Source organism: Sinocyclocheilus anshuiensis, unplaced genomic scaffold, assembly GCF_001515605.1.
Source record: "Sinocyclocheilus anshuiensis isolate Anshui unplaced genomic scaffold, SAMN03320099.WGS_v1.1 scaffold1463, whole genome shotgun sequence".
NCBI lineage: Eukaryota > Metazoa > Chordata > Actinopteri > Cypriniformes > Cyprinidae > Sinocyclocheilus > Sinocyclocheilus anshuiensis.
The window spans coordinates 722827-735057 of NW_015536784.1; the positions used below are offsets into that span (position 1 = coordinate 722827).

At 37.0% G+C, this 12231-nt stretch overlaps 1 protein-coding gene across 3 annotated transcripts in view; it reads right to left on the bottom strand.

Annotated features, from left to right (window-relative positions):
• LOC107655740 (equilibrative nucleoside transporter 1-like) overlaps positions 1 to 12231 on the bottom strand; it is a 36662-nt gene that overhangs the window by 21540 nt on the left and 2891 nt on the right. The window contains exon 1 of one of the 3 annotated variants that reach the window (XM_016443315.1): positions 2017 to 2089. The exons of 1 other annotated variant lie outside the window; for it this stretch is intronic. The gene's annotated coding sequence lies outside the window, so the exon portion shown is untranslated. Of the gene's footprint in view, positions 1 to 1614; positions 1760 to 2016; positions 2090 to 12231 lie in introns of those variants that run through there. One more of the 3 variants, XM_016443324.1, reaches the window with a different exon arrangement.

The window sequence follows — 12231 nt, forward strand, 5'->3', positions numbered from 1 at the left end:
GCAAGAGGAGAGGACAATAACCAACAGTCATTTTTCCAGCTAGACACATCAAAAAGTTTCATATCAACAATCAACCCTTCCTACTGAAATGTAAATGTATCAAAATAATTTAAAAAATTATTTTTTTAAATAAATTACTCACCCTCAAGTCATCCTAGGTGTATATGACTTTCTTCTTTCAGACGAATCCAGTCGGAGTTATATTAAAAATTGTCTTTGATCTTTCAAGCTGTTTCATGGCACTCAGCGGGTGTTGCATCGCTTCAGTCCAAAAGCAGTTAAATAAAATGCGCCCATCCATAAAAAAAGTGTCTCACACGGCTCCGGGGGTTGAACAAAGGCCTTCTGTAGCGAATCAATGCGTTTTTGTAAGAAAAATATCCATATTCAAAACGTAATAATCACTTTATTATTACTGTAATAATACTTTAATAATCACTGTAGCTTGCGCTCACTGTTGTACACTGGAAGCAGTTCCGGGGGAATGACGTATGAGATCAGCGTTGCGCATGCACCGCTCAGAAGTGACGCACGCGGAAGCGCAGGGAGAGATCAAAACAAAACAATGGTCACTAATTAGAAGTACAAAACGGGCTAATTTTCATTTTTGGGTGAACTAACCCTTTAAAAAGCATAACGCGGTTTACCACATTTTTGTTTCCGTTTTAAGAATGTGCGAATGATGATGGCTATGAGGAAAGAACAGCTGAGATCTGCCAGTATGGCAAAGACAGCATAAACACATAAGCACAGCATAGGATGACTTGAGGGTGAGTAATTTATGGGCTAATTTTCATTTTTGGGTGAACTAACCCTTTAATGGGCTAGAGCCGTTCAGAGCCGTTGAGCACCGTAAAGCCGCATTCGACAGGGTATGCCAGCCACAATCTCATCCATATTGCTATAAAATATAGCAAAAAATATAGCAAAATATAGCTCCGTGCTATCGTGTCTCTGGACCGGAGCAGAGTGTGTGTGCGGTGCGGTGGTTAGCGTGACACAGCGCGAAACCAGACTTCTTTTTTTTTTCTCAATGGAAAGCATACAGTATTTACACTGTTTGAATCGTTCCCTGTCCCCTATATAGTGCACTACGTGCCATTCACTGTACAAAAAATACTAATTCTGTGGACAAGTGACCGATTTCAGCCGCGGCTTCAGCGTCTATTTTATAGTGTAGGAGGCGGGCACTTCGGATTCTAGAGAGCATTTGATTGGACAGAAAGTTTGATGAAAAGCTGAAGTACGATGTGACGTCAAAAAAATTGTTGAGCCGTTTTGGGCGGAAGTGACTGCAAGCTTTGAATGCTTATATCTTCTAAATGCTAATTTTGTCACTGTTTTGGAGCACACCGCCTTATAGATAACCTTAAGACTAACATATTGATACTAACACATCAAAAAACTTTCATTTTGATTTCATGGGGACTTTAAGGCATGCTGACGTCATGCCATACTACTTACCTCGCCAAAACTGCATCATAACATAAGCATTGGCAACATTTCATTTGGAATTTGATGTACATTTCAAGTCACCAAAAAAAGTTACATTTCACAGAATATATTCATATCACACAATCCCAAAGTTACTCAAATAAAAGCATAGGCTACTACCTGTTTAGTTGTGAATGACTCGGCACGAGCTGAGCAACAAACAATAAAACAACACTGTCTGACACATTAACAAACTTAATCAACACATATTTCCAAATATTAAAAATAACCACTATCGCAGTATGTTTCGCTAAGAATATAAAGTGGCGTCGCGCATTTGGCGCTCAATTTAACCCGCTCTCGCACGCTACATTTAAAACGGCGGGGTTCTAAAAAAACACGTGCTTGAAAACGCTGGACGCGTTGTTACTAAATAACACCGCAGAACACGGTTTGTTCAACTTTTGACTATCGAAGTTTGAAAATACGGGTTTCAACGGAGAACTCTCACAACAGTAAATCGCGCGATAAAAGTGAGAATGTGTATGAGAAGTAAAGTACTGTAGTAAAACTGAGCCCTACCTTCACATGTGGAGAGTTGAAGAGCCTGCGGAGTCTGAGAGAGAGCTTGACACAAAGAGCTGTGAGGAGGGACTGTCCCATCATGATTATGATGATGATAACTAGAGCTCGACTAATGTAGGCTGCAACACAGTTTGATGATACTAGATCTTGATCTTTACCTTTTCAATAATAACAACAACAAATGCTCTTCCATATGAATAGTGGATCAGAATAGCAACAAATTAAAAGTTTAGACACACTTGACAAAGGCTTCTGCCTAAGTGCTTGAAATTAGTTTTCTTGAGAAATATACTAGTGTCTACTTATGAATTTCTTCACAGACACATTTTCTATTATCTAAGCATTTATTTATTCGTTCATTAATTCATAAAGAAAGAAAGAAATGGATAGTGAACACAGTAGGCTAACTGAAAAGCAGCAGAATAGATATAGGAACTCTGAACATGGAAAAAAACATGCCATGAAGTATTGAGAATGTCCAAGATCTACACAAAAGAAGCACAAATGTATTTGCACCTATGTTATTTCATAGCTTTATTTGTACAAAACGGAAAATAGTCCTAATAAAAATGATGTGTCCAAACTTTCTCTCCCACTGAATGCACTGCACTGAAAAAAATGAAGCTTTTTAATACAAAGGGCCAAAAATTACTAGGGGCCAAAAGTATAGGCTAAATAGCATTATATCTAACTAACTATATTATATTATAATGTATTAAATTAAAAATAAATTAATTAATACATAAACAAAAATGTAAAAAATTATTTGACATTGTTAAAAAATTTTTTTATCAAATTAACTTTTTTACATTTTAATGCAGAAATTCAACAAAAATGGCTTCAATGGCATGTTTTGGGTTTTTTTCCTTTCTTTTACCCTCCTCTTGTGATATGGCATGGCGGGTCAAATCAAAAGCCATGGTTTGTGCATATCTGTTCTAGACACACTCTCTCTGTCATGAATGAGGTGCTACAATCTGTCATGGCCAAATTTAACATCTCCTAAAGCATGTGACAGCAAACTTTGCACTTTGCCTTGCCTGTTGACAATGACAGACATCTGTTGTTCTGTCTGTAGTGAGGAGACGCACACCTTCCATGTGACATTCCACACCCAGAGGAACGAGGGTTTGCTGTTAAACTCACACGAGGTGAAAACTCCCACCAGAACACAGCTGCACTTTCTGAGATTCCTGAAGAGTTCACAACTGCACATCTTTATCGCATTTTCAAGGACATGTGATGTCTACAGTTTTTGTTTAAAGCTGAGGTCCTGCAGCTGAATGAATATTTAGTAGTGTCACTATCATGTGCTGAACAAGTTTGAGGTCTACTAAATTTAGTTTAATTGCTTGAGAAGCAAAGCATCACTATGCTGTTTGCTTATTATTGTTCTTCTTCTTATTATTCTTCCGTACAAACTTCGGCATGTAACTCGTCCCGCACCGTTTGTCACAGACCCATGTAATAGGTGTCAAATCATGAGAAGAGGTGTGCTATGACTTTTATAATCAATCGGGTGTACGATGTTTGCACAGTGGGTAAAAAATCAGGCAAAAAATCCCATAGACTTAACATTGTGTCCAAATTTGACGGGTCGTAGCGCAGAGCGAGGATTTCGTAGAAACATGTGAATTACCACATTTGAAGAGGCTGTCAATCTGTGCAAGACCATACCTCGCAATGAGGTATAAGTTGTGCAAGAGCCCCCCAGAGTTGCCCCATAGACATACTATGGTGCAGGAATTGAGCACATGTGTATTTCCTACTATGGTAACTTGCATAGGAATTTTGCACCGAACATAACTCTGGATCACAATGTCATAGAGACATGGGGGTTGCATCATATCATTAATTCTGGCAAGCAGCCTTTGGAGTATCATCATTGGCAGCTACCTAACTATTGCCACTAAACCACTCCCTAACAACCAAACTGAGTACCCTAGCAACCATTTAGCGACACCTATATCTTTGCATCAGAACATCGTATAAACATGGGAGTTGGCTCTTTTGACTCAGGCTAATCAACATGCTAATAGCCATTAGCTAAGTGCTAAAACATGATAAAAATCCTAATTAATTGTTAAAACGTCATAAAAAAAGACCCCACCAACTGCCCAGTGCAAGCACCACTCACATTTTCTTTAGAAAATGTACACATGTAGTTATTTCTGCTGTTGTTTATCTCTGCACGCTGGCATTAAAACTATTCAGGTTCTCCAAGCATAATCATGTATTCCTTTGTAAGTCTTTTTAAAAGTGAATGAATAAAGCAAAATAACTGATTTCATATTCCCGGAAGTATTTCAATGACCTAGCATGGAAGAGCATTTCTGCCACTGACAAAAAAAATAAAAAAGCATTTTTTAATGCTTTCTGCAGCTTTTTAATCTCATAATTTAGATGAGAAAGAAGTCAGAATTCTGAGGTTATATCTCACGATTCAGTTTTTTCTTCTTCTCAGAATTGCGAGATATAAATTCTGTCTTTCTTTCTTTAAATTACGAGTTCATTTCAAATAGTGATTTAGGCATCATTTTAGTAAACTCACTTTCAGGTCTGGCTCCATTCAGCAACTTTTGATGTTACACTCAATTCTTATGTGCATGAATATCCTGGTTCACACAGAAACACATAACATCAGGAAAATGAAATGGCTTGGAAATGTAATTTCATGTTTTTAGACCTGTGTGATTTCTAATTAAAACACAGTTTAACAAATGAGTCCAGTAAGCAAGATGATGTTCATTTTCGAAGCACTTTGAATGTATTGTGACTTGTTTACGTCTGTAGGTTGGGTTCTGGGTCAGATGAATTTGTATGTTTAAAATAGAACTGGCAACCGTGTTGTATTCTTATGGGCTGCCGCTTGAATATAACCGTGCGGTTAGATTCTGTTTGCACTTACAGTCTGACCGCATCCACCTACACCCTGTCTCGTCTAAAAGCAGTCATGGTTGGAGTGAGACAGTCTCTCCATGGATATGAAGTTTAACAAGTAAACATCCAAAAAAAGTTGGAGGGAACAAAAACTCCAAACAAGCACTTCTTGGGTAATATACCTTAGAATAATAACAGTTATCGGCTTCAAAATTAGTGCTACATACTGGTAGCATTTAGACTGATGGCCAAGAGCCTACACCGCAACACTGCCTCCATTCAAACACAAGTCATAACCATCCAGAAAGCGAAGGGTGAGTGCAATGACAACATTGCACTCTTGATCTGGGTCATAAGCTCGGTTTGCTTCAGGAAGAGTGTTCCGGAAATTCAAGTCACTTTGGATTAAATAAATCGGTTACAAAACAAGTAATTGATATAAAAGAAAATAGAATGTTTTAAGGGTAAATGTGAGTCATCAGCTTTATGAAATAAAATAGCTGACATTATTTTTTCAAGGTCAGTTGATCTGGAAAGAGAGGTGCTGGGAATAAGAAAACTGAATTCAATCAGTAAAATGGTCCAGATGTTTAAAGTCCCTTTTGAAAAGAATCCCATTTTGAGTCATGTCAGTATTAATATAAAAATAAATACTTTCTTTGGAAACTCCATTTGTACAAAGGTGAGTAAATAATACCATATATTGGGTGAACTACTCCTTAAAAAAATGTATATAGATAGATATGTGCCCAAAAGCACATGAAATCTGTATGCAGTACGTCACGTACCTGGCAGGAGAGAGGAACAGGAGCTGAGCACATGGCAGTGCAACAATCTCTGTAGCATGTCAAATTAAATCAGAGCCTCTCGGTCACCTTTCAACTTCTGTCCTCTCAGAGGACTCTCAAATTGTGAACGTTTTAAAGGGGTCATATGATGCGATTTCAATTTTTCCTTTCTCTTTGGAGTGTTACAAGCTCTTGGTGCATGCAACGCAACGTGTAAAAAGACAGTATAAGACAAGTCATTATAATCAGTAATTATGTCCCCACTGGATGCAACAAATGCCTCGTTTGTAATGGGTTTTAATGTTTTTGTCTCGTCGCTCCGGCCGGGACACGGCATCACAGTATGGTGAGGGGCGTAACATTTACGTCTCACGCTTGAGGTATTCGGCCAATCACAACGCATTGGATAGCTGGCCAATCACAGCACACCTCGCTTTTTCAGACCGATGAGCTTTGTAAAAATCGACGCGTTTCAGAAAGGCGGGGCATAGAGGAGAAACAATAATGTACAGTATGTGGAAAATAATGTGTTTTTTTAACTTTAAACTGCATAAACACATTTCATTACACCAAATACACAAAATAATGTTCTTTTTAGCAGCATCATATGACCCATTTAATAAATAGCAACACCCTGGCAACCAACCACAAAACCTGGAGAAAATGTAAAAAAGCATTCATATTGTGGCGATAAGATCTGGGGTCATATCAGAAGGAACTGATAACTTGCTAGGAATTCAAAGGAATATAAAATGGGTTTAGGGGTGTGCTCATGGTTTACTGTAGTTGCAGTTTATGCACTTTTTGAGTCATGTGAATTTCAGGGGGTTCGTGAGTTGATGAAAAGCTATTAATTAATTAAATTATAATGAAATCATACAAATGAAATGAATAGCCTAAATAAATTTAAAATAAAAAAACACAAGGGAAACACAAATAAAGTTATATTTTCCTATATTCTCTTTTAAGTAGTCAAACAATCCAAAGAAAACATCTTTAAAACAAAAGGAAAAGTCACTTACAAAATGATATTAGAAACATTTAAAAAAAAAATCTGACCAAAGTTTCTGTGTGTGTGTACATTGCCAAACAAGTGAATGAATCTTCATCAGAAGAGTGACAAAAACAGCAACTCACTTCAATATCTGATTTATATTATAATTACGTCCGTGAGCTTTTTGTGAAATTTGGAATAACTCAATCTGTTGTTTGACCTTAAGGAGAGAACTATAGTTTTCAGACATAGCTTGTTATGATTTTCGAGGGTGCAGAATTTAGTGGGGACACTATGACATGTTACTATCAATATCCAGCGACTACTAAATTGTCCCTGGCAATAATTTTGATCAAACAATTAAATTTCTGTTGTCTGCCGTTATATCCCCACCAATGCCCAAATCAAACCTACACCCTTTCATCTTCCCTCCATGTAATGCCTTTATTGCAGTGTTTATAAGTGCAGCTGCTTTTTTTGCAGTGGTTACCGTGGAAACAGCTCTATTTCTTCTGTTCCACAAGCGCCACCTGCTGTCAGAGAGTGGAGTTACACTTTCATTCAGCTTGTCTGCTGTTTTTGTTCAGACCAATGTGAAAAATTGTAACAATTATTTGTTGTAAAACTGGTACATGGAAAACAAGCTACTGTGCATTCTAATCATCTTAACACTTCGATAATAAAGTAGCCTATATGTAGAACTGTTTATAACGCAGATACAATGCCTATAATTTATCATTTTGACTCATCGTTTTCTTTAAAAAATTTATTTAAAGACTGAAATGTGAGATTTATCACTTAAAACTTTTATTTTGTCAAATATTTATTTTAAGATGTAGTAGCCTACATGTTAGTAGATAACATGTTAAGTTGTAAGTCACCGAACCAATATTTTTATTTGTTTAAAATCCATTGGTTGGTTTTCATGCAACATAAAACTTGGTGAAATGAATTCAGTGTGTGTTTGAGTGCTTTTTGAACATTTCCAGCTCATTTTAACAATACTGTGATAATATTAATAATCATTTTGGTCACTATAATCATATACCATTTTCATGCCGTTTTATCTCTAATAACAATAGCTATGTAAAATAATCCTGATAATAACTTCAAAATAGATTTATAGTCTAAAATGTGTAGTGTCTGGTTGCTGTCTGCCATGTTTAAAGCTATTGCTTTTTGTATTATGTTGTTTGGTACATTTTGTACCCCAGATTTATCTTTTAGCATGAAATCAAACAATTGTAAATAAATGGAGGTGGCTTGAATTATTGCATTTATTTTACATTCACGTGTCCTAGACAGGTGTTGATCAAATCTGATTGAATCCAGAATGATATTACAAAAGAAACTAGCTGGAACTAAAGCATTGTCAAGATGTGTTTTCTCAACCATTATTAGTAAAACTGCCAGATTTCACAGAGATCTCATTAGAGAAAACACGCAAACATAGAGCGGGCCATTCTCTGATTGTTATCTGCAGGCATGAAAAGGGTCTTCCTGCTGAACCTTCTGAGGGAGGAGTATCCTGACGTTCACTCAAAACACACCATGTTCAATTGTCCTCTCCCCACTATCACCTGAGGCATAGCGGGCAAAGACAACAAGAGGAAACCTGGTTCAACCGACCCAGTGGCCCATGTTCCTTTGTTACGTATTGCAGTGGAAGACAGCCTGATGAACCAGCGGACAAACGATCAGCCTACAAACCTACTGGACCATCTGATAAAATCAAAAATCAGACATCCAAATATTATGATCAGCCCAAAATCAAAATTTGTTGAAAATTTACTCACCCTCGGGCCATCTAAGATGTGAGTTTGTTTCTTCATCAGAACTTCATCAGATTTGGAGAAATGTAGCATTCCATCACTTGCTCATCAATGGATCCTCTGTAGTGAATGGGTGCCGTCAGAATGAGAGTCCAAACAGCTGATAAAAACATCACAATAAGTAATCCACACCACTCCAGTCCATCAATTAACATCTTGCGAAGCCAAAAGCTGCGTGTTTGTAAGAAACAAATCCATCATTAAGATGCTTTTAACTTCGATAAAATACAAGTCCTCTATCCATAATATTGCTTTCTCCAGTGAAAAAAGTAATCTGGTCTGAATCAGGAGAGAAATATACACAGATCAAGCACCATTTAAAAACAGTTCAAAACAAATATGTGGGTGGATTTTGATGTGAGAGGATAACGGGATGGAATTTTTCACTGGAGGAATCATTATTATGGATTATATTTTAGCCGGAAGCAACGGCTTGAAGTTAAAAAAGCCTTAAGGATGGATTTGTTTCTCACAAACACGCAGCTTTTCACTTCACAAGACATTAACTGATGGACTGGAGTGGTGTGGATTATTTGTGGATTATTGTGATGTTTTTATCAGCTGTTTGGACTCTTATTCTGACGGCACCCATTCACTGCAGAGCATCCATTGGTGAGCAAGTAATGTAATTCTACACATATTTCTCCACATCTGTTCCGGTGATGCAACTCACGAGAGTGAGTCAATTTTCAACAAATATTAATTTTTGGGTGAACTACTCCTTGTATGTTGCCCACACTGATATAAAACACCTTGACTTCATCAAAAACACGAATGCAGCTGGTTTACACAACTCATGTCCAAACACGTCCTCCGCTGGCCTTCATTCCTTTATTCGCATTGACACAGAAAGGCCATCACGAGGGAAAACTTAAGCTTCATATCTGCTCTCCTCTATGCAGCTTCAGAACAGTAGATGGGATAGGAAGATTTGTTTGGAGTTCTGACGTAGTACAGACTAGATAAGACAAAAATGGGGAGGTAAAGTGGTAATAAAGCCTCAGCAGTAAAATCACATGCAGAACCAAGTTGCAAATTACTCACAAACACAGCTAGAATAACAACATCAATAACTTTAAGCCTAAAGTCAACACATCACATGACTTTTGCCCTCTAAGCCAATTCTCCAGAGAAACACAATGGCCCGACTCTTATAAGGTTAGTCTTATGACCTTCCATTTAAACCCACCAGACCTCGACATGTCAGAAATGATCAAACATTCTTCACGCTACATTTACTGCTGGAAATATATGAACACTGGCCTTTGAAAATACTGCAAAGTAGGAATGACATTCAACCAGGTCATTTACAAACTACAAGGAAACTTCCATAAAATCTAATATGCAATAACCACAATTCCGTGAAAGTTAAATGTTCCTTTAGCACATGTCTAATGACCACCATGTCACATTTATTACCTGAACTTGTCTGTGTGCTGCTACTGGTTTCGTAGTGTTATGGCTCTAATTTCATCTGTACTGGCATAGACGACTCCTTTAAAGTCGCATAACTCGCATCCACTGCAGATGGAGGTAGTGCCAGTTCTGGCCAATGATATGAGTCAGTGCCAAATTTTAAAGAGCCAAAATGGGTTTGATAGGTGATTCTAGGCCTAAAACCTCAGAGAGTCTGAATTAAACAAAATGCAATGTCTTAAAACACCTTTTCACGTGTTTTCTCAGTAAGCCTCAGCATTATAAATAGCATAAAAAGAAGACAAAAATTGTTTGAGATTATTAGGGAGGGCACACTTTAAAATAAACCTTCAGCTACACCATGTTCAAAATGACACATGCTATTTCTGTACTTCAGCATGCCTGCCAAAGCCATAAAATAAACATCAACATTTACTGACTGTAAAACTCCTTCTTACGTCTCACCAATAATAGCAATAATTAAATAATTTAACATTAAATAACTTTGTATTTATTTTCAACTGAATTATATTAAACATAAAACGTATTATTATCATTTTTAAATTATATTATAATTTTTTGAATTGAGAATTTGAGGCAAAAGGTAACTGTCAAATGTAACTGTCATGAAGTTGACACCTTAATCTGCTTATATTCTTCCTGACTAGCCACCCTGTCTGCACTGTTGGCACTCCAGACGACCTGAGAAACAAGGCCTAGACAAACTTTGGAAAGTTTTACAGACATTTATTTACAAGTGCACTCTTTACCCCATGACTGGACATGGTGAACATGATTTCACCAAGTACAACATGTTCCTGGATCAACATCCTTGTTGATCCTGGAACAACATTCCAATCAACCAATCAGAATTGAGGGATAGGTTTTCAAGGGCCTCTTTTACTGTTTTCACAAACTATCTGTTCTCCACAATCTATATATTACTGTTGGATCAAGTGACCCTATAGACGCCGCTACATGAGTCTCTTCAGGCAGTTCTCCAGTCTTTCTCACTCTCAAGCATAAACTGTCGCTTTGTTTTCTGATTCTTCTGGTGTTTTGTCTTATTGTGTCCATATGTTTAAAGGGGACCAAAATGTTGTGTTTATTTAACATGGTGTGGAGTTTTCCTGATGCTATGATTATTTAAGGGATGACAATGTTTTTACATCTGTTCTTCCGTTCCTCTGCTCACTGCTCTGGAATCTCCCCTGGACATTTCAGATGTTTTCATAAAGGCCCACTTGTGAATTTCAGCGCTTCCTTCACATGCTGGCCTTCCTCTCCCCTGAACTCTGAGGCGCTCTGTATTTTCACTCTGTCATGTAGTGTTTTCACGACCCGCAGCTTATGTCGCAGTGAGCGATGGGAATCAAACAGCAGGTAGCACTCGTTGTGTGGGGTTTTTCTATAAACAAGCATGTTCAGAACGTTTTGCAGACTGCGTAATACCAAAAAGGCTGTTTTTTATCTAGTGAAGGAAATGTATTTGTCAGCTTTCAGGGTCTAAAATTACCACACTAAGTGCCAAATGTGGGTAAAAACCAGCATTGCTGAGTTTTTATGAAGTACACAGACAGACAGACAGACAGACAGACAGACAGACATAGATAGATAGATAGATAGATAGATAGATAGATAGATAGATAGATAGATAGATAGATAGATAGATAAAAAGATGTTGATCCAGAAACATGTCTTACTTGGCAAAATCACGGCGACCGACTGGACACAGTGTGTCGGCTGTTCTTAAAATCATTAGAAATAACACTTTGGAAAATCTTGCAGAAATGTACTCAGGAGCATCTGGACATTGTTTAATCCGTTGTGGGATCTTACTGACCAATAAAAGAAACCCCACCTTTTAAACTGGAGTCAAAATTGAACCCCATTGAAAAACCAGGTTAGGTTACAACCATCTAAAAATCCAACTCAAGATAAAAATCCTTATTTTAAGGGAGTGTATTTTAAGGGAAAAAATAGAAGCATCAAAGAATAAAATATGTGAATTTAAAAGAGGTGCTAAATTTCAGAAAATTTAAAAATGGGCCAAATTTAATTAATAAATGTATTAATATTTATTATGGATAGGGAAAAAAAACGTTCATTTCAGCTGTTAATACTGTTTGTATAACGCATTAAAATATTGATACTATAAATGTTTTAATTAGCAATTTTATAACTTATTTAGTATAAATTAAACATTTATTATTATGGGATGATATGATTTTTATGGGGTGACTGTTGTACATTTATTGAAATTCAGTGTGGCTATCGGTTTTTTATTACAATTGCTCTTTAA